We start from the raw sequence: 26,027 nt of genomic DNA, 5'->3' as shown, positions 1-26,027 counted from the left end.
CGGGGTGGGGGAGGATCAGAGGTCAGAGCACCCAGCATCGGGGTGGGGGAGGATCAGAGGCAAGAGCACCCAGCATCGGGGTGGGGGGGAGGATCAGAGGTCAGAGCACCCAGCATCGGGGTGGGGGGAGGATCAGAGGGCAGAGCACCCAGCATCGGGGTGGGGGAGGATCAGAGGTCAGAGCACCCAGCATCGCGGTGGGGGAGGATCAGAGGCAAGAGCACCCAGCATCGGGGTGGGGGGAGGATCAGAGGTCAGAGCACCCAGCATCCGGGTGGGGGGAGGATCAGAGGTCAGAGCACCCAGCATCAGGGTTCGGGGAGGATCAGAGGCAGCGCCCTGCCTGCAGAGCGGAGCCCCCTGGGGTGGCCTTGGGGACAGAATGGCCTGAGCGCCCACGGCACTGGGGAGATTTGGCCCAGGGAGGAGCGACGGCTGCCCCGGGCGGCCCGGTTACCCCAACGAGCTCCGGATCGCGTGGCCCGCGAGGCGGCGTCAGACCACCCGGTGCCGGGCTCCCCGCGCTGTCGGGGCCTCGGGCCTGGCCTGGGAGTTGCGGGGCGAGCGAGGCCCGTCGTGGTCCGTATCCTCGACACGCAGCTGTAGTTCAGCCACTGATCCACGTCGTGGGTACAGGGACCGTGTGCTAATTGCCGGTGTGTCGTCAGGCCGTGGCGCCCTCCCGGGGTGCAGCAGCGCGCCCCGGCCCCGACGTGCCTTCCTCCTCTGCTGCCCACCTCGTGTCTGCAAATCGCCCCTCCTCCAGGCCGGCCCCACCTATTCCCGGGCTTTCCGCCCCTGAACCCCCCGAGGACCCGCTCCCCACGTTTGAGGTCCCGAATCCCACAGGAACTGTCCGTGCGGTGCCCCAGGTTGGGCGCTGGAGGGAGCGGCCCCGGAGCCGCCGAGCACCCCTCGCTGCCCCACCCCCACCCCACCCCGATCCGTGGGCTCACCTGTGGGTGACCTTGCTTTTTGCTCCTCCCGCCTCACGTACATTTTCTCACTGTACGGTCATCTCGTAACGGTAATAACCGGCCCCGTAGTTTTGGATTCTTCTCGTGCTAAATGCCCGCGTGCTTTATGGCCACGCTGCTTCATCGCCACGGCTCGCCCTGCGACGGACGGGCCGTAATTTACTTCACAATCCCCTTTTTTATTGACATTCGAGTTATTTCCAATGGTTTCTGGTATAAAAAATACCGCGACGAGCATCCCTCGTACGGAGAGATCCGTTTTCCTTCCTTCGGGCTATTTCCTTAGGCCCGAGTCCCGGGGGGGCAGTCCGAAGGCTCCGCGCGGTTGGGGCCCATCTCACAGGTCCCTGCGTTCGTGGGCCGGACGCCGCCCTCCCGCCCCGGTGGCTCTGCAGCCCCTCCGGGAGCTGACTCCCACGCTCGCGGCCAGGGCCCCCCTTACACCTCGGCCGAGCCCCCCGGAGTGACCCCAGGCCTCCCGAGGAGCTGCCTCCCCCGAAACCCCCACTTGGACCCTCTCACCAATGCTCTGTGGGTGAAATAATTGACGTTTTGGGGGCTCACACTGAGTTTCCGGAACTTTCTGTTGCCTGCTGCCCGAGACAGCCCTGAACCTCCTGCTGTCCCGCCACACGCAGCCTCCCCGACCCCAAGCCCCATCCCTCGTTCCCAGACGCCTGCAGGTCGGGGTTGGGGGGGCGCCGGGCGGCGGGCTGCAGCCTGCCCGGTGGTTGAGGCCACTGTGCTTTGGCTCTTGGCACCTCCAGGGCTTCACAGGGTCCCGCCGGGCCTATGGGGTCAGGTCTGGTGAGGTTCGGGCAGTGGGACCGTCCTGGTTCCTCGGGGCAGCACACGTCGGGGACCAGTGCCGCAGCCGGGGAACAGGCGAGAGCAGCAGCCCCGGGCCCTCGAGGCCCCTCCCGTCTAGGGGACCCGGAGCCCCCACTCACCCCGCCAGAGCTCGCAATGTTCTTTGGGGTCTCCGGGCCGGATCTGCTGGCCGGGCCCCCCCCCCCCCCCGGGATGCAGCTGGAGGCGGGCACAGGACGGGCCGGGAGGGCCCCCCACGCAGCCCCGCGCCGCCCGTCCCGCCCTGGCCCATCCCCTGTGCCTTTCGGCCCGTGCCCGCCTGCACCCCCGCCCCTGCTCGGGCGCTCCGCTCCGGCCCAGCAACACCTCCCACCGCCTGCTGGCATCTGGACCTTTCTTGAGCTGCTAATTCACCCACAATCAATAATTTTATTCTTTTAAAGAAATTAGAGAATATTTCTAAGTGTATGCGGGGAGAGGGGAAAAGCACAGTGTGTGTCGTTCTGGATTTGATGTGTTCTGGATTTAGAAGTGCTGAATAATTCATTCCTGTTTAAAAAATAAACATACTATCTCCATCAGGACTTGCCTGGGGACTTCATAAGGAATCGGTTCCAGGGGGGCCGGGCCCGGGTCGGCGGCGTGAGCAGGGAGGCAGGCTCCCTGGGGAGAGGCTGTTCTCCTGCCCGGGCGGGGTGCGCGGGGTCGGGGCGGGGGCCGTGCTGCCTCTCAGGGCTCGCACCTGCCCTTTGAGCCTTTCTCTGCCCCCGACAGCGTTCGGTCCTCAGGCCCTTCCGTCCCCACTCTCCTACCCGCTGCCTTCCACGTTTCCTTCCCGCCCTCCTGCTCCCGGTCCGCCCACTTCCGTCGTCCCTCTGTCGACCTAACATCTCCCCTGCCCTTGTCCCCCTCTCCGTCCGTCTGCCCGGCCTCTCCCTTTGTTTACTCACCCACCCCTGGCCCACCTACCCTCAGCCATCTTTCCCTTTCCATCCCTCCCTCCATCCCTCCATCTGTCCATCACTCCCTCCACCTCCATGCATCCCTCTCTCCATCCATCCATCCCTTCATCCATCCATCCGTCCACCCCTCCATCCTTCCATCCCTCCCTCATCCCTTTATCAATCCCTCCATCCACCCATCCCTCCCTCCATCCTTCCATCACTCCCTCCCTCCCTCCCTCCCTCCCTCAATCCATCCACCCATCCCTCCCTCCATCCTTCCATCACTCCCTTCCTCCCTCAATCCATCCACCCATCCATCCCTCCATCCTTCCATCACTCCCTCCCTCCCTCCCTCCCTCCCTCAATCCATCCACCCATCCATCCCTCCATCCTTCCATCACTCCCTCCCTCCATCCCTCCCTCTATCCATCCATCCCTCCCTTCCTCCATATCTCCCTCATCCCTTCATCAATCCCTCCATCCACCCATCCTTCCCTCCATCCTTCCATCCCCTCACCCCTCCTTCATCCCTCACTCCTCTCCATCCCTCCCCATCCCTCCCTCCATCCCTCCCCATCCCTCCCTCCATCCCTCTCTCCTCTCCATCCCTCTCCTCCATCCCTCCCTCATCCCTCCATCCATCCCTCCATCCACCCACCCCTCCCTCCCTCCATCCCTCCCCTCCATCCCTCCCCCATCCCTCCCTCCATCCCTCTGTCATCCTTCCATCAACCCCTTCCATCAACCCCTCCCTCCATCCCTCCCCTCCATCCCTCCCCATCCCTCCCTCATCCCTCCATCCATCCCCTCATCCACCCAACCCTGCATCCCTCCCTCATCCCTCCACCGTCCATCATGTCAGGGGCATCTCCACAGTGCAGCCCATGCCTGCCCTCATAGTCCAGGGAGAGATTCAGGTGGGGGGCTCCCGGACAATAACGTCGGTGGCCACTTCCTGTTGGCCGCACCCCCCACCCGGTCAGAGCTCCTTCCCCCTGACACATTTACATCTACCACGACTTCTTCCAGAAAATCCCTTCTCTCCTTCTAGTGCTTCCCAACGTGCTGGTTCACCCCAAGGGTTCGTGGTGGACAGCAGTCCGGGTGACACCTTCTGGTCTGCTGTGCACGCAGGAAAGGAGGCCCGGGGGGCGGGGGGGGGGGACACGTCTGCCCCGAGTCCTGCAGGGAGCAGTGCTCTCGTCCTCGACTCACACGCATCAGCTCCTCGGACTTGGAAAAACTTTCTGGTGTCGGGGTTCGTGCCTTCCTAACCCACAGAGGGTAGCAGTTGGCTTGGCAGTGACGGGTTTTTTTTGGGGGGGGGGCTGGTGTGAACTCGCACATATGTCCCCCCTCCTCGCTCCCTCGCCCTCCGCCGTCCCCGGAGGACAGAAGACGGCTCTGGTTGGAGGTGATTTGTGCGCGGCTCTCACCCCCACCCCTGGGGCCAGTGGGCGCCCTCGGCCTGGACGCTGGGCCTGGGACCTGGGCGGAGGGGAGCTGGCACGTGGCCACAAGGTGAGCGGCTGGTAACCGGCTGCGGGGCTTCCTTGCGCGGTGTCTTCATCTGTAAAACGGGAAACAGGCGCTCGCCTCCGCTTTGTCCTGCCGGGTGGCTACGGCGGGGCCTGGGAAGGCCGAGCGGCGAGCGCTGCGGGGCGGTAAGGGCGGCCGTAGGCGTGGGCGCCCGCGGACTGTGGCCGGCGAGGGGGTCAGGGGCGCGGAGTCTTGCGCGCCGGCCCCGGAGGCTCCGCTTCTGCGGACGTGGCCTGGGTGGAAGCGAGTCCCGGAAAGGCCCGGCCCGGTTGTCCTCAGTGAACACGGCGTCCAGCTGTGCCCGGAGGGGGGCGGGGGGCGAGCCAAGCCTCGGTCCCAGGTGCCCGGCTGCCCCGCGTGCCACCTGCTGGCCCCGTGGCCGTCGGGCTCACGCCCCCGGGGCGGCCGCTCCCGCCGTGGAGTGGGCTGGCGTCCCCGCTGCGGACTGAGCGGCGTGCCTCGTCTCCCCTGGGCTAAATCACAAACAGAAATTGAACCCGGGGTCACGCATGAAGTCATGAGTGTAAGTTTATTTTTTACATGTGGCGTGTTCTTTATTTACGGCTGAAATCCCCTGAAGATTACACTTTAAAAAGATTTAATAGTGCGGGGGTCGGCGGGGCCCTCCGGCTTCTCCTCGGGATCCTCTTAAAGGTGCTCGCTGCCGGCCTCTGAGCAGAGGGGCCAGGGCTGCTGTGCGTGAGCTGGTGGCCCGGTGACCCGGTGGCCGCTGCCGTCTCGGGCGCACCTGCGACGACCCTGTACACGTGGCCCTTGGAAGACGCGCGACTCTTTTTTTTTTTTTTCTCAGCTCAGCTATTTGGAAAAACAAAACAGCACTTTCCCCCCTTACGCAATCTTAATCTCCTGTTCCCCGACAGCTTTTAGTTAAAAGATGCGTTATTGCCGCAGCGAGTGCGGGAGGAGCGTTGTCCCCTCCGGCCCCCCGGGGGACCCGGGGGGTCCTGGGGTGCAGGCGAGATGGGGGAGGCCGAGCCCGCTCGAGGGCCGGCCCTGCCCCGGCCGGTGTGGTCCAGCCCGGGCCGGTGCCTCCGGGAATCCAGGCTCTCCTCGGCGTGCAGTTACTTTATGAGGAAAGTGGGGTGTTTTCCAGGCCTGCGTTCGATTTTCGCTTATAATTATCTCCACATAAGTCTTCAATTTGGGATTTTGAATTGGAGACACATGAACCCGGCTATGCATGTTAAAAGATCAGTGACAAAAATCACATGATATTTGCATGCTCTAATTACTCCCCCAGCCTCCTCGGCGGGCTTTGTTCGGGAGTCAGACCTGCACGCGCTGCGCGCCCCCTTCCTTGGGGGGCAGCTTTGGTGAACTGGGTGCGCGTTCGCGTCTCGAGCCCCCCGAGGCGGAGCGAGCCCGTGTTCGGTTGTCCTCAGATCACCGTCTCCCGCCTCCCAGACGCTGGCCCCCGTCCTCCCGCCTGTGGCAGGGGTTGTCCTCCGCCGGGTGGCATCGGGGATCGCGGTGACCCTGAGGTTTGTATCAGCCGGCGAACTCCTCGTAGCGCGGAGGGTACGGCTCGGACGACCCGCGCGATGTCCCAGGGTCAGGGTGCCGGTGGGCAGCGTGGACCCCGGCTCCTCGGGCCTCCGTGACTCATGGGGATGGGCAGGCCCCTCCGCCTCTCAGGTGAGGGTGGCAGTAGGACCCCCGTGTGGGGCTGGTGTGGAGGAAATGACGTGATGCAGGTGGAGGACCCGGCCAAGCACCTGGCACATGGTGGGGGCTGCCTTCGTAGAATTAGGGCGATGACCGTCCGTCAGACACTGACCTAGGGGAGGGCTTCCGGGAGCCCCCCCTGGGGATGCGGGAGGCACCTGCTGGTGCCCGGAGGGTTGGACAAAGGAGGCGAGACCCGTAGAGCCTGCCCTCAGGCTGCGGCTGCGGGGGGCAATTTCACCTCCTCCGTGGGGCTGTGTCCCTGTGGCTGCAAACCCTCCAGGACCCCGAAGAGGCACCAGTGATGAGCTCATGTGCTCTGAGGAGGGGGCTCCCCGGGTCCGGCCGCTCCGCACCTGCCCCGGGGCCCAGCGGGGGTTCTGCTCTCTGGCTCGCCGGGCTCTCCGCCGTCGCGCACTCAACAAACGGTGATGCATCCTCGGGCCGTCCACGCGGCCTCGGCTAGTCGCTCACGTACCCCCAGAGCCGTTTTGTCGTGCAAATAGTTACTTGTACACGTGTGCTTCAGCTTAAGGTCTCATCCGGTGAGTCCTCCCTGGAGGAGGGAGAGATGCTTGCCGGACCCCAAGGGTGCCTTTCTCTGGGCAGGTTGTTGGGTGGTCACCGATGTGGAGCCGGGATTCCCTTAGGATTTTGCCGCCGCTCTTGGAGCCAATCTCGCCAGGTGTCTGGCGTACTTTGGATCTAGTTCGGTGGCCTGTAGAGCCCCAAGAGCATCCCAGGGGACTTAGGAACCTCAGCTGCTCTGCTCTTGTGCTTGTGCGTCCCGCACTCCCTCTCGCCTCCTTCCATCCCCCCCGACGAGGACAGAATGTTGGGGTGCCGTCGAGACCAAGCTATGGGAGTGAAGACCGTAGGCTCTTACCCAGAGGACCCTGTCTCACGCTTACAGAGATGGATCGGGGTTGCAGGTGTGCCTTCCCAAGGTCGTGATGTGGGCAGCTTCGCGCGAGAGGCCCCGTGGCCGCGGGAAGGGCCGGGCCAAGGCGCATCCGCGGCCTCTCCGTAGACAAACCCGTACGGGGCGGGGGGGGGGGCACCCGAGCGCACGGTCACACGTCCGCAGGCCCGGAGAACAGAGCCTTATTGAGGAAAGTCCGAGGGGACCGGAGCAATCAGCTTACAGAGAATATTTTGGCTTCAGAGGAATGTGGTCCTGCTTGTTGAAAAACATATCCTTTGCACGGAAAACACGCATAATCCTAGTCCAACTTTGCCCTTTGAGTAAAAAAAAAAATGCTCGGTTGGAATTTTGGAGGCGAGGGGCCAGGGAATAGGAGATGGGGAGGTTAGCAGACTCTCTGCTCATAGGTGGAAGCTCGGCGGGGGTTACCTTCATGGGGTTCTGTTCTGTAAAGGGGGACCAAGCCGTAACAGTAAGACATCTGTCGAGGTGGGGATCAAATCACATTTCAGACGGCGCCTGATTTATGACCCTTAGAAGTACTTGCTGGAGCTGTCTTGTGCACGGACCCTGGAAGAACCAGGGCAGGACGCACGCAGAACGTTACGGGGCCCTCTTGCCCGTCCAGCCGCCCCGGTTGGTCCGTCTGCTGCTCTCAGTTCCCAGGTCATCAATATTCCCATGAAAACCCACACCTTTTAAATGCAGATTTATTGCCAGCAGGATATTCCGCTCTGGGGCGTGACTTGACTTACTGGGGTCTGCCCTTGAGGGAGAGACTTTCTCTGTCAAATTTCTGAAGAGAAATCAGAATTGATCTCAGTGTTATTGAACCGTGCTCCTTGGTTTTTTTGAAAACTATCGATGGCGTCGAACCGACCAAAATATTGCAGAATGGTGTGTTTTTGCTGATGTTTTGTCGTCTCATGGCTTACATGAGATGCTGTGTTTGAGAGCACTCCGTCGCGGGCCTGGGGTCCGGGAGGCGTCCGTACCCACGGCTGCGGCTCAGTCGTGACCACCCTCACCGCCAGCACCACCAGCAGCAGCAGCACCATTTTTCCGAGTTGGGTAAATAGTAATATATTGCATAGTTTACTTTAAAAAGTATTTTATTTATTTATTTGAGAGAGACAGAGAGCATGAGTTCGGGGTGGGGCAGAGGGAGATGGGGAGCCCGACGCGGGGCTGGGTCCCAGGACCCCCGAGATCATGACCTGTGCCGGAGGCAGGTGCTTAACGGGCTGTGTCCCCCAGGCACCCCTATTGCGTACTTTATTGATCACACTGCCAGGAGGCTCCGGGTGCCCACGTTAAATATTAATTGTACTACGTCTGATCGTACTCAAGTGTGTGGCCGTTGGTATTATATTAAAATAAATTCAGTAACGTAAGCATCTTGGGCAGCAGTCGCAGAACTGGGGCGAAACCCACTCTTGGTGTCAGTTTGCTGCACGCTGGGGCTTGCGGGTCCAGGCTGGTTGGGGGCCTTTTAGCTTCGTACCCGCCTTGCAGGATTCTGGGCTGGGGGTGGCCCGAGGGACCCAGAAGGCCTTGGCTTTGCAGCTGGGAGTTGTGAGGCCTGACTCAAGGCCTCGCTTTGCCCCCTGAATAGGGTTAGAAGAGTGGCGTTGCCGCTCTGGGCCCTAGATTCCCGTTTCCAGGAGGCGTACCTGGGAGGGCTCCCTGGGTTGACTTCTGGGTGCCCGGAGATGGTGCCCGTGACACAACCCGGTGGGCAGGCCTCACGGACCCTCACCTGCCCTCGGACGCAGCCCCTGGAGGCTGGGGCTCTCTCAGGATCAGAAGGGGTCAGAAGCAGGTGTCCAGGTGTCCTCCAGGCGTGCAGGTGAGCCCGTTCAAGGACCCCAAGGCTTCCCGCCGGGCGGAGGTTGACCTGAGGGTCAGTGGGGTCCGTGCTTGAGCGTAGTTCCCGAGGTTTGCGGGGCTCAGAGCTGGAGGTCTCGGCGCGTCCTGCTTTCCCAGCAACGGACTGGGAACATCAGGCCGAGGTCGGGGACCCAGGAACTCCTGGGCCACCCCTGGACGGAGCGCCGTTTCCTGTGAGGTGGCCCCCGCGTTCCCGTGGACGTTGCGGCTCGGCGTCGGCAGGAAGCCGTCTGGGCCCCCGCGGTTCCCGGGCCGCGCTTCACGGGGGCTTCCTGCAGGGCTGTCGGCCGCGGTCGCTGCCCAAGGGTCTCGAGGTCTCTGCTCCCCTGACCTTCTCATCTCCGGCAAGTTTCCTTCCACTTGACCTTGGCCGTCCAGCCCACGGCCCCTGAGGTGTGGCCTCCGCCGTCCTCCCTTCTCCCACCGCTGCCTTGTCTTCCAACTCGCTTTCCGTGGGCCCTCGACTGTCCGCCGACACGGCTGCCTCACCGCCCCGTCCCCGCCGTCCTGCTCATCCTCCCCCGCTGCGAGGTCACGTCGGCCCCTCCTGTCCCTTCCGTGTGCCCCGGCCTCCTCCCCTTCCGTCACGGGCACCTGGCAGAGCTGCGGCCCCAGGTGAGCTCACATCAGCGCCTGGTCTGTGATCGTGGCGCGCGTCTCACTTTACAAAGTAGCACCGTGGGGCGGCTGGGTGTCCGCGACTCCACGGTGACAGGCGTGCGGCGGCCCCGGGCCTGCTCCCCAGGCCTCGCCCTCCAGAGAGGCCGCTCCGTGCCCCCGCCGTTCCCTTGCTTCTCGCCGCCCCTGAGACAGCAGAGCTCTCGGGGCCTTGCTCATGCGACCGGCCCCCATCGCTGAGCCTTGGCCCCTGAGCTTCCTGGCCACGAGCCGTACCGGCGACCCCTGCCCCCCGGTCCTTCTCAGAGGAGCGGCCCCTGGCGCGTGTGCACGTACACCGCACGTGGCCCGCACGCCCTTAGCCTCCGCCCCGCTTCCTCCTCTTGCCCTTCTGCTCCTTCGCTGGAACCATCCTTCCCCGAGGCCTTGGCTGGGATGTCCGCTCCTCAGAAAGGCCTTGCTCGGCCTCCCGGCCTCTGGCTGTCCCTCACCCCGTTGGTTCCCTCTGTAACACGTTCTTACGTCCTGGAATCATCCTAATTTGGCTCCCATCCCCCCCGCCCTCCATTTAAGTCCCGTGAGGGAAAGGGCCGAATGCGCCCTGGTCCCCGCTGTAGGCTGGCACCTGGCTTGCTGCCTGACGTGCAGGAGGTACCCAGTCTTTGGGGAGAGCGGGCCTGCTTCCGTGATGCAGCCTCCCCTCCCTGGCCTGCGCCCCAGCCTCCTCTCTAGAGGACGATGCACCCCGGAGAGTCTGGAAATCCTCACGGAGGACCCCGGGATCCTGTGGCCGCCCAGGTGGGGCTTGGGCTCTGGGAACAGCACGGCCCTGGGTCCTCGGGCTCAGAGGCTCCTCTTCTTGTCTTCCTTATCGTCGGCCTTCCCTCTGGAGCTTTCTGGAACTTTTCTGGGTAAAGCCTGCTCGCTGCTGCAGGCCTGCCTGACGCCCAGGGCAGCGTCCCATCGGGAGCTCCCACCTGACCTGACCTGACCTCGCCGCACCCTGAGCCCTACCTCTGAAAGGTGACCTATGACTCTGCCCCCGACGCACCCGCCCCGCCGCCGGACCCCACCGAGACTAAGCACAGACGACCCACCTCCCCACCCCCAAATTAGTGGACTGTGTCTGTGTTGACACATCCATTCTCACCCTAATGATATGTTTATTTAACTGATGACTGCTGTCCTCATTAGGGACTCATTGTTGAGCCTGGAATAGTGATTATTTTTGCTGATATTCCTTCTCTGCAAAGATGATTTTTTAAAAAAAAAAAAAAAAAACATCGCTCTTTGGGTGTGCTATGAATCCTTAATGAGGATAGTTAAATTTAAAAGAAACCCCCAAACCACCCTTCAGGTTGAAAATAGAAGTGTCTGCACAAGCAGGCTGCTAATCTGCTGATTATTGATGGACATGATTGGTGACAGACCCACAACTTTCAATAAAACGAGAGCGCCGTGCGCGCATTTGAGTGCGGTAGCAACCAGAAAAAGCAGCAGCCTGACCAATTGGCGCTGAGGGCTTGGGGTTCCAGAACATTCTCTTCCCTTTATGTGGAGTCATAATTCCTGCGGTGTTGGGTGTTGACACTGACATCCAAGTTGGACCCAGAGCCGCGCGGTGCTTGGGGAGGGATGGAGAAAGACGTTCATAAAAGCTTGTCCGCGGAGTCCTCAGGAAGTCCACGAGTGAACCTGCCGGCCCCTGAAGCCCGTCTTTCTCTTTCGGGATTCTAAGCAAATTCCCGGGTGGCAGGTGAGCGTTAGAGGACCAGGTGGGGCCGTGAGGACCGGAGCAGGGTCAGGGCGTGCGGGCGTGACAGCAGGTTAGGAGGAGGCGCTTCCCTAGTCGTGGCAGGGAGGTCACGGTGAGGTCACAGTCCCCTCGCCCCCGTCCCCTCCTGCGTGTACTGGGCTGGCTGTGACGATGCCGGTGCTATGGGAGCATCACATGGTGGCCCGACGTGGTGACGCTGAGATTCAGGGTGAGGACCGCGAGGTCTCCATAGGGCACGTGGGACTGGGGGCGGGGGTGACACGAGGAAGCCACGAGGGAGCAGCGGAGGCAGGCGCGTGCACAGGTTAGCGCAGCCGAGAAGGGAGCGGCCTCGGGAGCTGGTCACGGGTTCCAGTGTTGGCCGTGTGGCCCCCGACATGTCACTCGACCCCTTGGACCCTTGTGCATGGAAGGCAGCGGGGCTCAGTGAGACGGTGGGTCTCAGGAATGAAGCTGCTGGCTCGCCGCCACCTCCCGCCAGGTACACGTCCTGTCTGGCCCCCCAAGTGCGGCCTCTCCTCTCGGCTGGGGTCCGTGAGCTCCTGGAAGCCTGGACCCCCCAGCCCTTCCTTGCGAGCCGGCCCCACCTGGCCCCAGCAAGTGCTCAGTCGGTAGCAATGGGTTCTGGTCATCGGCCTCCCTCCCAGGGCCTGCACGGGCTCCTCCCTCGCCTCTGGGCTCCCGACTCTGGGGGGACACCCTTCTCCTCTCGGCCGACACGTGCCCTTAGGCTGGGGGACCACTTCCCGCACAGCACCCTGGGCGGTCCTTGCACGTGGACGCAGTCTTCCTCGCAGGTGCTGCCCCCGGATTGTGGTCTTGGAAGCATTTCTGCTTGTGCGCTGACTACCTGGGCTTCGGGTGTGGCCTTATTCTCTGCCTTGGTCCTCCACGGGTCCCCTCCAGCATCGGGCCAGCCGGTGGGCCACGGAGCCCGGGGCGGGCTGACACCCGTCCACTCGGACTGTCCCCACCAACTGAATCCCCCCTCAGTGTGGCTCCAGGAGCTCCTCTACCCAGGGGCAGAGCCGTGGACGGACAAGGGAACACGGGCTGGCCAGCCCCGCCTGTGTCCCACACTGGTTTAGGTTCCAGTATGAGCGTGGGGCAGGGCCCGAGCGTGGTGGACCGCGTCTGGCTAGAGGGACCCACCGAGTGCTCACTGCTGGGTTTCCCATCTGTGTCTCTGGAAGGTGCCCTCCCGGAGGCCAAGCACCAAGTCTGACCGTCCGCGTTGCTCTCTGGGCGTCTGGCACGCAGCAGGTGCTCCCTGGAAGCATTGCGAATGAATGAATGAATGAATGAATGAATGGATGAATGGGACGCCCATGGGTGGGATGCGAAGGGCACCTGGAAGCCAAGGGGGGAGCCAAGGCAGCCTTGCCTGAGGGATGGTGGGGGCCACGGCCGTGGAGTTCAGTGGCTGGCCGCGGGCCCACGAGCCTTGGCCTGTCGGGGTTTCTCCGGAGCCACGGCGCTCGGGCTGCCCTTCGAGGCCCCGCTGGCTGGGAGCGGGGCGTGCACAGAAGCGGGGGGCGGCGGGGAGGCCTGGAGGCGGCCCGCGGGCGCGTCCGGGCGGCGAGGTGGACTCGGGGGGCTGCAGGAGGCTGCGTGCCTGCGCCCGGGGCGTGGTGGGGAGCGTCTCGGCGAGGTCAGCGGAGGCCAGCGCCCGGGCCGGGGAGTTCAGCTGTGACCCCTGATGTTATTTTAAGGTGGTGGCTTTTTCATATTTAATTATGAATGAAATTGCATTTGAGGATCGCAGCTGATGACGGCGTGTGGTTATGCTGTGTGGGCTGCTTTCAAAATAGCTCACCCCAAACTTCATTAGTGATTAGTTCGAGGAAAGTGCAGCCTGACCCGCCAGCGTTTCTCATGCCGTCTGTACCCGAGCCGTGGGAGCTCGGGAAGGGCGGGTGGCCGTGCGGCCCCTGGCTCCTGGGTCTTGTGCCTGCAGCCTCGTCCTGGGGACCTCGGTGACTCCCTTGTGATTCTGCCCCGCCCCCCCGCCCCGGGAACTAGTCTCCGCGATGGGAGCTTGGACCACCCTGAAGGGGACCGATGGAAACCCCTGCCTGTGGCTCCGCACCACCAGGGAGGCCGGGCCTGGCGCTGGACGCGCCCCACCGGGCCGCTTGGCCCACTGAGTTGGGCCGCTGAGCCGAACGGCTGGCGCCCCCAGTCTCCCGGCTTCTCCTAAATATGGTCAGTGTTTGTCGTGCCTCCTACCGCCGTCTGCATGAACTGGAGATCTGGGCTTGGCCCCCCTCCTCTCTCTAGACTTAGTGTAAACCCTCGTCGCAATCGAGATTAGCCTCGGCGAGCAGTACGCACGGGTTGGCAACAGCCGCGGGTCCCAGCAGCGTCCCTCGCGCGGCGGCAACCACGACACGCCAGCGCTTGTCCCCGCTCCTGTTGTGAGACCCCCTTCCCGATCCGGGCTGGGGCACCGCGGCGGCCCGGGCGGGGTCCGGGGTCTCGCCCCTCCCCCCCAGCCACCCCTCCCACCTGCTGCAGTTCCACGGGTTGACCTTTGGAAGGTGGAGCATCCCCGAGCCTCTTTATTTTCCCAGTATCTGTGTTTTGGGGATAAAGGGGACGATAGAAATTAAATGTTGCGAAGGGACTGAGCACCATCCGGGCTCCCACGAGACCCCGGGGTTGGCCTTCGGCTGCCCTGGTGATGACGGTGGCGTCGACGACCCACAGGTGGCTTAGTGGTGGGGACCTTGAGAGCCGGGCCTCGACTCCTAGTCCTGCCACTTCCTGGGGACTCAGCCTCGGGCAAACGCCTCACCTGCCCGTCTGATAGCGTTTCGGGGTGAGGGTGCCAGCCCGCCCACGGCCAGCGTTATCACCCGCTGGTGACCGTGGGCTCCGATGCTCAGGACTGTGACTCGGTCGCCCGAGTGGCTGTGCGACCTTGAGCAGGGTGCGTGACCTCTCGCAGCCTCAGTCGCCCTACGATGAAGCGGGGTGCCCGGCCCGAGGGGCGCCCGCGCGTGAGGACGTGGGGCCGCCGTGCTGTCCCCCCCCAGGCCACCCAGCTCCGTAGCTAAGTAACCCTGGCTGATGTGTGGCTCTGACGGCGGTGCTCGCGGGAGAGCTGCGTGTGCCGCCTCCTCCTTCGGGTGACAGCTGTTTCCAGGCAGATGCCTCCCCCGTGTTCTGGAGCCGTGAGGAAAGGGGAGCGCGTCCCAGATTTAAATTTGGAATGTGCACAGGATCACGCCAACCCGCGGGGCCCACGGGCTGGGGGATGTTCGGGCTCCGGGCACCGGGACATTGGGCCTGCCGTGCGGCCTGGGCCGGGGTTGGGCTCTAGACGCACCAGGGGCTGGGGGTGGGGGGGCACCCAGAAGGGCTTGTGGGGCCGGGCAGCGGTCGTGTGCGGCCGTCGGGGGGCTCTCCGGTGTGACACTAGGGGGAGGTGTGCGCGCCTCGGGAGAGGGGGCAGTGTGGGGTCAGGTCTGCATCCCAAGGGTCCCCCTGCCCCCCCGCAGTGCCCTCTGGCCTCGGGGGCCACCCCAGGACCTTGCTCAGCCCTGGGCACAGATCTGCTCAGGACGTGCTGGCCTTACCAGGTCCGGGTGAGGGGGCCTAGCCCCGAGCAGGCTTCCTCCTCGGAGCCTTGAAGCCGCTCACAGAGCCGCTCACCTCCCCGGGGGAGGCCTGTAAGGCCTCTGAGCTGTGGGGTGGAGGGAGGGGCCCTGGGACATGGGCGGGAGGCTGCAGAGAGGCGTGGGACGGGGTTGAGGGGGCTGCTTGAGGGGTCCTCCCCTGCCCTGGGCATATGCGTAGGCCTCAGGACTCCCATGTTGGGGTCCGCGGGGCCGCAAGCTGCATGAGTCCAGTGCAGGTCGTCTCATGTGCGTCCGTCACCCCAGGAAGGGCGGCCGGACCCCCAGCCAAACTGGCCCCAGGCCCCGGGCGACCCTACCCGCCCTGTCCCCGCTCCAGGAGCATCTGCTCCCCTAAGGGGCAGCAGCGGGAAGAGGGGCCTCTGGTCACACCCGGCCGAGGGGCTGATGCACTGTCTCCCTCGCTCTGAGCCTCTCCTGAGGTGGGAGACATTCAGACCCCCCTGCACGCACCCCAGGCCCAAGTAGCTCCTTCTCAGGGGGAACAGGGGCCAGCTCGCCTCCCAGGAAGTCCAAAGCCTGTGGCCACACTGGAGGTTATTGGTCCGAGGTGGCCTCAGGGGATGAGGGCAGGTGCTAAGGGGCCCTCCGGGACACATCTGGGGCGGCAGTGCCGTCCCTGATGGGAGACTGCACTGGACCCAGCATCTCCGTGCCCCTCCCCTCTGCGGGCTGCAGTGTCGTCAGAGCTCCGGGATGGCTTCCCCGCGCCGCCTCCTCCGGCTCCCTGCCCCTCATGCATCGGAGACGGACCCTCCCAGGGAAGGACAGTTTCCCTGTCGCATCTTCGAGGGGTCTTTCAGCTGCCCAGGCACCCTCGCGTCCCCGGGGACCCTCGCGTCCCCCGGGAGCAGAGGGGAGGCGGCAGTCTCTAGGTTGTCGCGGCCTCGTACCTGCGTCCGTACACAAAAATAAGCCCGAGCGCTTTTCCGCGCCGTGCCATTTGCTGTCTGTTTTTAACTCGTGCAACGCAGGGCCCCAAAGAAAATTCTGCGAGGAAGTAAGAGCGTATTGAGGTCGCCGATAGACAATCACCGCAAAACCTAAGGTAATTGCGGAAATGACATCCCTTCTAGAAGGAGAGTGTCTGGGAGAGAGGGTCACTTTTGCAACAGGCACCGCGAGCCTTCGCCGTCGCTCGACTCCCGCCGCCGCGCACTTAATTCGGTTCCAGCCATGTCAGGAAGACTTGAGGGAGGAAAAAAAAAAAAAATCCCACCATTAAAGACGTGCTCTTTGTTTTTTCAATCTGTGACCCCAGAAATCTCTTTAGCAAGCCATGGTTCAGTGAACTGGCACACAGCAGCCGTTCAGCAGTGGAAAAAAATCATAAAACAGATGGAAGCTTTACATTTTTGTTTAGTTTTTAAGAGCAGTTTTTATAACATCGCTTAAAACCATTCTGATGCATCATAGTGTTTACACTCAAAGCTTTGTAGCTAAGATGTTTACAGTATGGAGAATGTTTTAAGATATTTTATAGTTATGATATTTGGATAATTGGCAAGGAAAAAAATAGTTTGTTGAGATTGCAGTGATGCTGGTGATCGTGAAGTAACTTATGAGTCTCAATAAATATGTCCAGTTTGGTGGAAAGTACAAACTCACTTAAAACAAAACAACACAAGAGGGAATATCTTTTTAGTGAAATCATTTCCTTTTCTTAATCAAAGGATGACAGGCAAGGCTTTAGAACTCCCATCTGCGCGGCACCGCGCCACGGCCCCGAGCCCGCGGCCTCTCCTTCCGTGATTGATAGCTGCTTCCCATCGGCCCGTTGCTGTTCCGCGGGAGTTCGTGCAAACACCGAAGTTAATAATAAGGCTCCGTTCAGGCCCGGCCACCTTAAGACAAACCCCGGGTCCCCCACCCCACCCCACCCCACCCCCCGCCCCCATATCTCAGGGCAGTGGAACTTGCAAAAGAGATTGTTTTTAATGTCAAAGAATTTATGCAGAGCTAGGATTTGGAACTCCTTTTTTTTTTTTTTTAAACTGCCCAAAATGGCATTAATCAAAAACAATAACTCCTTTTAACTTTTCTAAGTGCTCCAGAGGAAAGTATGAAATAATCTGTGTGTGGGCCACGAATGCGGAGAATGCAAACATTTCACAATAAACATGTTTAAATGAAAGTCCCTGGCAAGATAGTCTGAAAGATAGTACATGCTGGGTTAATTAATGCAGACTCATAAAAATAAACCTCACTTTTAAGATTTGACCAATAAAAATCATTAGCATATTTGGATCAGATGACTTTATGTATACATTGAACTTCTCCACTGCAAATTGTCCTTGGAACGCCTGGAAACAGATTTCAGCTTAAAGCCTGACCCCCTCTTCTCTATCTGCTGTTTGTGCTTCCAATACGGTGATACGATGATTTATTCAGGTTTTATCTGTTATACCTGCAATTGATCTACCGGTGATGGGATGAGATTTATCATTTTGGTTGTATAAATCATGGTCAGATAGCCAGAAAAATGTTTAGCCGCACAAAAATCCCTATCGTTTGCTTACAACGTTTGGCACGTTTGATTTTTTTTGTTATAATCAAATTACGATAGCACATTATTTTCGCTCTCGAGGCAAGTTCGCTTGTGCCGCCCTAAGGCGAGTCACTTCGGCCCGTCCACGGAGGCTACCTTATTTTTTTGAGATTTATTTGTTTTATGATAGACATAGAGAGAGAGAGAGAGAGAGGCAGAGACACAGGCAGAGGGAGAAGCAGGCTCCATGCACCGGGAGCCCGACGTGGGATTCGATCCCGGGTCTCCAGGATCGCGCCCTGGGCCAAAGGCAGGCGCCAAACCGCCGAGCCACCCGGAGATCCCCAAGGCTACCTTTTTAAAACAAGTGTTTTCCTGAAATCGTGCCGGCAAACGAATGTTGACTTCGGGGTGCGGATCGGGCAATGTTCTGAGCTTCTGCTAAATTAGGAATCACCCGGTTTTTCTAGAGCCTGATTACACTGCGGAAGGGTCCGGCGTTGCGCTGTGCTCTCCGTACAGGGAGGGACAAACGGCCACAAAGACCCCCCCCCAGTATGACGCTCACCGCAAAACGCAGCTCATTTCAAGGCCCTGAGCCTGGAATCGCTGGGCCCGGGAGGAGGAGGTCGGGACCGTCCGCGCGGTGCAGGTCTGAACCCAGGAGAACGCCGCACCTGAAATCCTTACGGGAATAAAAACAACCCGACACAGGTTATTGAGGGAGAAGCTCCAGGATGAGTTTAATCGTATCCAACTTTACTGGCAGCTTTTTTTGAACTAATGTGCGGTAGAATTGCCCAGCAGAACAACTCAGAGGGATGAGAAAACACATTTTTGCCGTTGTTGGTTCCTTGCTGGTTTGCTCTCCTCGAGACAGCGGGCCGAGCGCAGCTGAAGAAGTGGCTGGGTCGTGGGCTCGGCCGGGGGCCGGGGGGCCGGGGGCCAGGCCCGTGCGGGGCGCCGGGTGAGCCCTTCTGTGGTCGCGGCGCGCTGGCTTGCCCGGAGCCCCACGCGTGCCCGCCCCCAGCAGCGCCGCTCCCACGCAGCTTTCTGGACGAGGCCTTCCGAGTCCGAGGGGCCCGCCAGACTGAGCAGCGTGGCCTCATACCCTCCATCCGTCCCAGACACTCAACATCGCCTGTTTTAGGGAGCGCGTGCTTCCGCCTCCCAAGTGGACCTCTGCGCCCGCGGGAGCCTCTGCGGGTGACCCTCAGCGCACGCTCCTCCCTCCTCCAGGGGAGCCCCTACCCCGGGGGCCGGTGCCCTCCTGCAGGCGAGGAGGGAAGGGTCCACGTGCGTCGCCGTCGGGGGACCCAGGGGAGGCCCGAGCCTCGGGGCGGTGGGGCGGAGGCTCCCACACGCTCGCGTGGATTGGCGTGGATTGGCCGTGGCGCAGGCCCAGGGTCCCCACCACGTTTTCGAGGGAGTTCCTGCCGACCTAGTTTGTGTCTGCGAAGCGGATGGACTCTGGAGGTCGGACCCTTAGATGCAGAACCTGCGAGGTGCTGACCTGTTCCCGGAGAAACCGGGTGCTGCCCAGGACCCAGGCATGAACTTCTGCTCCCGAGGAGGTGGCACCCGTGGGTGCTGGGGGTGGGGACTGGGAGGAGGCAGGAGGCAGGTCCCCCCCACATGCGCCGTTTCAGGACTTTTCAAGGGGACATGTCGATGTGGTGGTGGTGGTGGCCGTGGGCGAGGAGCGTGGAGGGCATGAGCCGAGGCCAGGGTGGGACTCGGGAAGGAGTCCGGGGGGGCGGCCCAGCCCTCGGAGCCCATGGCTCCCAGGCCCCACGCACGAGGCCTTCCTCCAGCTGTGGGTCTCAGACCGGGGACCCAACGTGCGCCTCCTTTGCGCCAATGCTGGGCCTCGTGTCCCTCCCCCTCTGGGCTGCCAGCACCTGCCACAGCCGGGAAGCTGGTGCAAGTGGTCATCCACCTTGTATGGGCCTCGGGGACTCAATTCCCCCATGGCCTCTGGGTTTGATCCCCAAACTGTACACTGGGGAACACCCAGGCGTGAAGGGAAGAGACTCTGGAGGTTGACGGTGGGCGGCCGGACGAGGACCCCCTGGCCTTGCCCCCGTGCCGCTCTGCTTGCCTGTCTCGGCGTCTGTGCGCCCACGTCCTGTGGGGGACACGTGCTCGATGGCCAGGTCAGGGAGACCCCCCTCCTGCTGGCGGATCGTTTGGTGTAACAACAGCAGCGGCGGCCAACTCTGTGCCGGGCACGTTGTTTCAGTTAATTAATCATGAGTTAATTATCTCACTTAATGCAACTCTTGCAACAACCTTTTAGACAGGTGCTACCGTCACCCCTCACTTTAGAGCTCGGGACCCGGGGACCCGGCCAGGTTTTAGGTGCTGGAGTCAGAAATGTGGTGCAGGAGGATTCTCCCCCGGGCGCCTCCCCCGCAGTTGGTGCGTCCTGGGCGCGCCCTGCACTGTCTCCCCCGTGGCGGGAGGTGACTTCAGATTCAACGTGGCTGTCGGTACAGCAGGACACCCCCAGCCCTTACACATTAAGCGAGGAGTAAATAAATACTGTTTTTTTTTTTTATTATTTAGGGCACTGGTATATGAAATTTCCCTTTGAAACACATTGATTTAAGGAGCCCTGTGAGTCAATTTTAAGAAAAAAATCGCAGCTAGTTAACGGCACAGGTGTAAGCAGGGGTGGCCAGGTGAAGGTGGGACTCAGGTGATGGAGATTTGGGCCTGGTAGTCGCTCGTCTAGTTAAGGTGGGAGGAAAGGGGGAAACGCAGGAGTTCCCGTCTTCCGTCTGGGAGGTGACCTCTGACGGGGTCTTATGGCCAGTTTGTTTCGGGGAGGGTCGCAGGTGTCCACGTTTTCCTAACGTGTGCCTGAGGCAGCAGCTCTCGAGCTGCCCACAGGGGCCGCAGACCCAAGGAGCCTGTCGCCTTCGCTAGGGCTCATGCCTGGGTCTGAGTCTGGCTGCCCCGAGGGGAGCTGGCCCCTCGCTCGGGATTAGTGGCAGGGCCGGAAGCAGAAGAGAGGAGCCGGTGGCTGATCCGGGCTGGAGGCGCCTCTCTAGCTCCTGGGCCGCAGCGCGACACCAGGTTGACGAGGTGCTGGTGACCGTCCCGGCGTGGGCTCGTGGGCCTGCTGACCACCAGGCATCCGGGACGCGTCTCCCCGTGTAACCGTGACTATTGCCGTAAAGAAACGGGTCCCTGGCCGTCCGGAGGTTGCTAGCCTGACTGTCCTCAAAGTGGCTTCCACGGCACCCCGGGAGTTCCAAGGAGAGCCGGTGAGAGCCGGAGGAAGGGGAGGAGGCCCCGGGCTCTGCCCGGCAGCCCCGCGGGAAGATCTCCCTGGAAGGGGACTATGCTATAGGAAGTGCTGAGAGACCACCGTCGAGACCAAGTTCTCGGTTCCATAGATAGGAGACCACGTTCCGCAGAAGAGCAAAGACCTCAAAGGTGAACTCTGGGTCGTCGTCTTGAGTAGAAAATGTCCACATCCAGGCAGATCATGGAGCTTGGTAGAGGACGCACCCGAAGGGAGTCAGGAGGGTGCCTGCGGTCTCGTCCCCTGCTTCGGAGAGCCTGGCCCCCGGCACCTCTGGTAGGGCGGGATGTCCGCCTCCGTGGGCAGGGGACCCAGGACCCCGAGGGCAGATCTGCTCGGCGCCCTCGACCACGACGGCCAGTAGTCGAGGGCTACCTGGCGCCGGACCCTGGGCTGCGCACTTTTGGATGCGTTATCTCCGTTGGGCGGATGAAGCAACGGAAGCCCGGGGGATGGTGTGGCTTGTCCACTTCGGTGTGCCCGGGGTGCAGGCGTCAGACACACCTGACCGGCTTCTCTCATCCCCCAGGTTCAGCCAGGAGGCGGGGAACACGCGTCTCCCTCGTGAGCCTGGGGGACTTGGTGCACAGTCGTGCGGGCCGCCCCACCCGGCTCCCTGGGAGTCCGTGTTCTTTGAGATACGGGAAGGAAGCCAAGGATGGGTGGCCAAACCCCGTGACCATAAAGACCTCACGTACTGTTTCTTCTCCGAGGTCCCGCCGGCTGGGCGTGCGGGCGCGTGGGAGCACACGTGCTCGGGACTTAGCTACCAGTGGCGTTCATCCATCCCCTCGGGAGGTGCTTTTTCATTTACGTACGTATTTTTGCCTGGACGCGTTAATTTATGCCTTTATTACTTTTTGAAGACTCTTTTCGCCCTCCCTTCTCTCCCCACCCCTGCACCGATGCGTGCCCTTGTGCATTCACTCGCTTCTTCACCCGTCCGCTCGTGCATGCGTTAGTTCGTTCATTCAACAGATGAAACACTTGGGAATGAGTTCAAGCCTTTGCGGGGAAACGTGGACTAGTTTAACCACGACCCCCGGTAGACCCCGGGCGTCTTTCTCATCTTTGGGTGTGTGGCACCCAGTGAAGTCAGATGCGTCGTGCCGGGGGCCCCGAGAAGGTGAGGTGACCCTGAATCGTCCTTGGGCTGCTGCTGGGATGTGAGGCCAGGTGAAATCCCTGGCGGGGAAGCGATGGGCCGTTCTGTCCAGGAAGCAGGACCGTGGTGTGACACGGGGCACGGAGAGGCATACGTGGAGTGGGCAGGAGATACAAGGAAGGGCGTCGTGAGGATGAAGCAGATACCAGGGGCCCCGTAGAACTCGCATTTCCTTCTCCCGCCGAGGTTTCCGTGCATTTTCCCTGTTTTGAACGTCGCGTTACCAACGATCGGTGGGTGGGAGGAAGGCCGCGCGGGGCCTGTTTCACTGGCTGAGCTTCTGTATCTGGAAGCACAGGAACCATAAAATGCAATGCATAGGCGGGGTGAGATTTCTAGCAACAGTCGTGACGTCGTGTGCAAGCCAGGCTACGGGCGAGAGCGCTTTGCACTTGGACGTGGAGGATGTGGGGACGGCCCTGCCTCCGCCAGGTGGCTGAGGATTGGACACGGCCTCTGCGCCTGAGTTGGAGTCGTGACCTGGCCGGGCAGCTCAGATGGTTTAATGCGGACGTCTCGTGGTTTGCTGAGAGGCCCGCTCGCTGCGCCACTCGGCGTTCCTTACTGTGCACGACTCCAAACGCACGGAGGTGTTTTCCGGCTTTCCAGGCGGTGTTTCCGGGGTCCGGCTGCACGGATCCCTTGGACGCGTAGAGCGTCGGCCGATGGCTTTTTTTTTTTTTTTTTAAATTTTTATTTACTTATGATAGTCACAGAGAGAGAGAGAGGCAGAGACACAGGCAGAGGGAGAAGCAGGCTCCATGCGCCGGGAGCCTGATATGGGATTCGATCCGGGGTCTCCAGGATCGCGCCCTGGGCCAAAGGCAGGCGCCAAACCGCTGCGCCACCCAGGGATCCCCGGCCGATGGCTTTCATACAGGCCCCTTGTGTGGGGCGTCTGTTGGTCCAGGAAGGTGCTTCCAGCCCTTCCCACGCTGTGAATGCTTCCCTGACTCCACGGAAGGCGGCGCGGGTGGCCGGCTGGAACTCCCCCTGCACCCGGCACCCTGGACTGTGCGGACCTCCCAAACGCCGTCTTGCCCCCCGGTACTCCCGAGCCCCCCACCCCCCGCCACCCCCGGGCAGCCAAGCCACTACTAGGTGGCCTGTGGGACCCCTGTATCAGAACCCCACCCCTTAAATCTCAACTCATGGCCAATGGAAAGAGTTCTTACTACCGCCGGTTCCCTAGGCAACCAAAGCGTCTCCTTGCGAAGGACTCCGGGAAAGGGGAAGAAGATGCCCAGGCTCGGGGTCCCCCCCCCCCCCGCCGCCCGTGCATCCATCCTCCACGCACCTGGGCGCCCACCCCTGCCCTCCCCGTCCCACCGTCCCTTCGCTATTGCTCTGCTTGGTTTAGAACACACAGCCATAACCGCTCGGGGCAGCCAGCAGCATGGCCGGATGTAATATTAATTTCTTTCCTGGCTTATTTGTGAAGGAGTCAACCATATAAATCACTTTGAGCCACTAAGAAAGTGGAATCGCGTCTTGAAAGGGAGAAGCCTGGCGCGTCACCATTAAAATCTCAGAAGAATATGCGATGGGTTTGAGGTTCCTCACGTGGGTGTAGTTCTGTTAACCTCGCGTTAGATCACGTGAAACGCTCAGAAAGTTTTTTTTTTTCTTCTTCTTCCCCACCCCCTTCTCCGTCTTAGTGGGAAGCGTTGGGTACCCATCAGCGGCATATCATTAGAAAGTCTGGTGTCTGCTGGACAGTCTCCTTGTAATGCCATTTTTCATGACTTGTTTAATTAACAACCATTTTTGACCTAGACTTGTTATAAAAGTGTTACTATTCTCTCCTGCTAAATTATGTCTAATGAACATATTTGCATGTTATCAGATCTAGCAATATATCATTTCGAGTTTTGGCGTTTAAGCCTGCATCACTCAAAACAGCTTTTGTGGATTAGTAAGCAGGTGAAATAAAAAATCTCATTTCATATCTGACATTAATAACTTTCAGGGGGAATGAGCATTGGCATTTATGTCTGGACCAGAATCGAGCCCAATGTCCTAGAAACACAAGGGCAGCAGACAAACCTACTCACCAGATAGGAAAATAAATCATGCATAATGCAGAATTTCTACCTTACATGTTAATTAATGTGCGCAATCAATTACTGATGTTACAATATGAGAAAGAGACTGGTAGGGAATGGGGTAATAAAAAATACCTATAGATTTATCTGCTTCTTTTTTCTATTTAAACAAATAGTCTTCAAGCCTGTGAATGCTGTGTCGAGACATGCTCTGAATAATAAGCATCATAAAATCTAATCAGATTTATAAGAGGAATTGATTGTTGTGGCAGGAGGAGAGGGTGGAAAATAAGCCGAAATTTAAGTGTTAATTTTTATGCTAATCCACAGTGGCTTCATATGAAGCAATTTTGTTCTGCGCCACAAATATAAAATTGTCCCTTGCAGAGAAATGTCAGCTTGCTAGACCTGAAAGCAGTAATTTATTAGGTATGTTTCTATTAGTATGTGTCACAGTTGTTAGCAGGCTATACACACAATGGTGCTTCATACTTATCCTCCGAGTCTCAGAATGTTTCAGCTCAGTGGCTGGAACGTGGGGCATTAATACATTATCATATGCGGGGTGGTCTGTGCCCTGTGGACAAAAGGCTATTTAATACAATTTAATGTCATTCTGAGAAGAAGTGGAAAAATAAAGACGGGGAATAAAATGGCATCTGTGTGTTTCACAGTGCACTCATGCACAAACCCTCAGTTTAAGAGGTATGACATTTCTGCCAAGAAAAAGAATAAAACTGGGGCATTTTTTTTTTCTTTTATAACCTGTTCCCCACTGCAGTATTTTCTAAATGCTATTAAGTGATCGATTTACACGGCCCCGTGATGATGTCATCCATAAGAAGGGGAATGCAGATGACAGCAAAATACTAGTGACAGTGACCTTGTTTCAGAATCCTTGGAACCCTGTCAGCGTCGCTTCCAGTATATGGTTTCAAAGAATGTACTTTTTGGACAATATCTAGTTACTGGGTAGTGAATTAATAGAGTTAAGGCTCTGATGCAATTCACATATAGGTCAATTACATGCGCCAACATCTGCTCTGTCACTATCATTTGCATATAGCATTCATATGTTAATGATGCCTCTTTTAACTCAAGTAATATATTTAAAAAACAAGATTTGCATATCAGTTTGGATCAGTCTATTACAAGCAATTTATCATTTTCCCCTTCTTGTTATGATTTTAAGAACAATATCTTGAGTGACGGCTGCTATATTTGAGCACGGCTCTGATTTATACAAGAAACCCTTCAGTGGGAAAGCTTCCATTCTAAAGCCGCTTAAAGCCTTATAAATCAATAATGACACAGATGGACTGGTGATAATCTATTTAGAATGCCTGATAGCAAATATTGTTGTACAGATGATTAGAGTGGTAACTGTTTTAGCAGAAAGCCTCGCCTCTCTTTGTAAATGGTAAGTTTGAAGCAAAAAAAAAAAAAGAAAAAAAAAAAAAAAGAAAAAGAAAAAGTGCTCTCGCACGCAGGCAGACTTGGTGTCAGGAAATCTCCGCGCCCGCCAGGGTCTGGATTGCAAAGGGGAGAACATGGGGGAAGAACAAAGGGACTTCGCGCGCTCCTGCCAATATAATCATATCAATCCCTGTTTCTTTAACAAAACGGGACCTCTTAATGGAATTGTGTCTTCAGGTGTAAATAGCATTAAAAGCTGCCTCTCCTCTCCTCCTTGCCCTGATACAGCGCGAGGAGTGGGGAAAATAAAGTGGAGGTTGTCAGAAGTGGCAGCTGCTTGGAATCCTGATAAATATAAGCTTTTATTGATCTGATGAAAATGAAAGATCCCAGTGCTAGGCAGTATTTAGCTTCTTGTCTACAGCACGTCACCGGTGGCCTTGCATCGGGATAGATTTTCATTCTCCTACACCGGATTTGATTTCATCTTTAACCTTTTCAGTTGAATTTCCTTGACCTCTGCGTATTGCTGTGATTTGGCGAATTTGTTACATTTCACTTTACATCATTTCTTTCTCTATTTTCCTTTTGTGATAGGGGAGCCGGGACGCCCCTCTGGCGATCTGTCAGTGCCTGGATCAGCTGCATCCTTTCTGGGGTATTTTGTTACCAGACTGACAGTCCTTAAGACAAGTATGCAGTTAAGCTGCTAAGGTAAGTCTTACGATATTAGAGCTCTTTGCCCTGGACGCACATCACTCCCTCCTGCCTTGTGGAGTTGGCCTAACGCAGA

The 26,027-nt window shown here is 59.4% G+C and overlaps 1 protein-coding gene across 1 annotated transcript in view; it reads left to right on the top strand.

Moving 5' to 3' along the window:
• ZNF536 (zinc finger protein 536) overlaps positions 1 to 26,027 on the top strand; it is a 432,422-nt gene that overhangs the window by 95,215 nt on the left and 311,180 nt on the right. The window contains exon 3 of the mRNA XM_055310964.1: positions 25,832 to 25,948. The gene's annotated coding sequence lies outside the window, so the exon portion shown is untranslated. The remainder of the gene's footprint in view (positions 1 to 25,831; positions 25,949 to 26,027) is intronic.

The sequence above is a fragment of the Nyctereutes procyonoides genome, unplaced genomic scaffold (assembly GCF_905146905.1).
Source record: "Nyctereutes procyonoides isolate TBG_1078 unplaced genomic scaffold, NYPRO_anot_genome, whole genome shotgun sequence".
Classification (NCBI taxonomy): Eukaryota; Metazoa; Chordata; class Mammalia; order Carnivora; family Canidae; genus Nyctereutes; species Nyctereutes procyonoides.
Note: the sequence above shows the minus strand (reverse complement) of the source record. Positions and strands in the feature narration are given on the sequence as shown.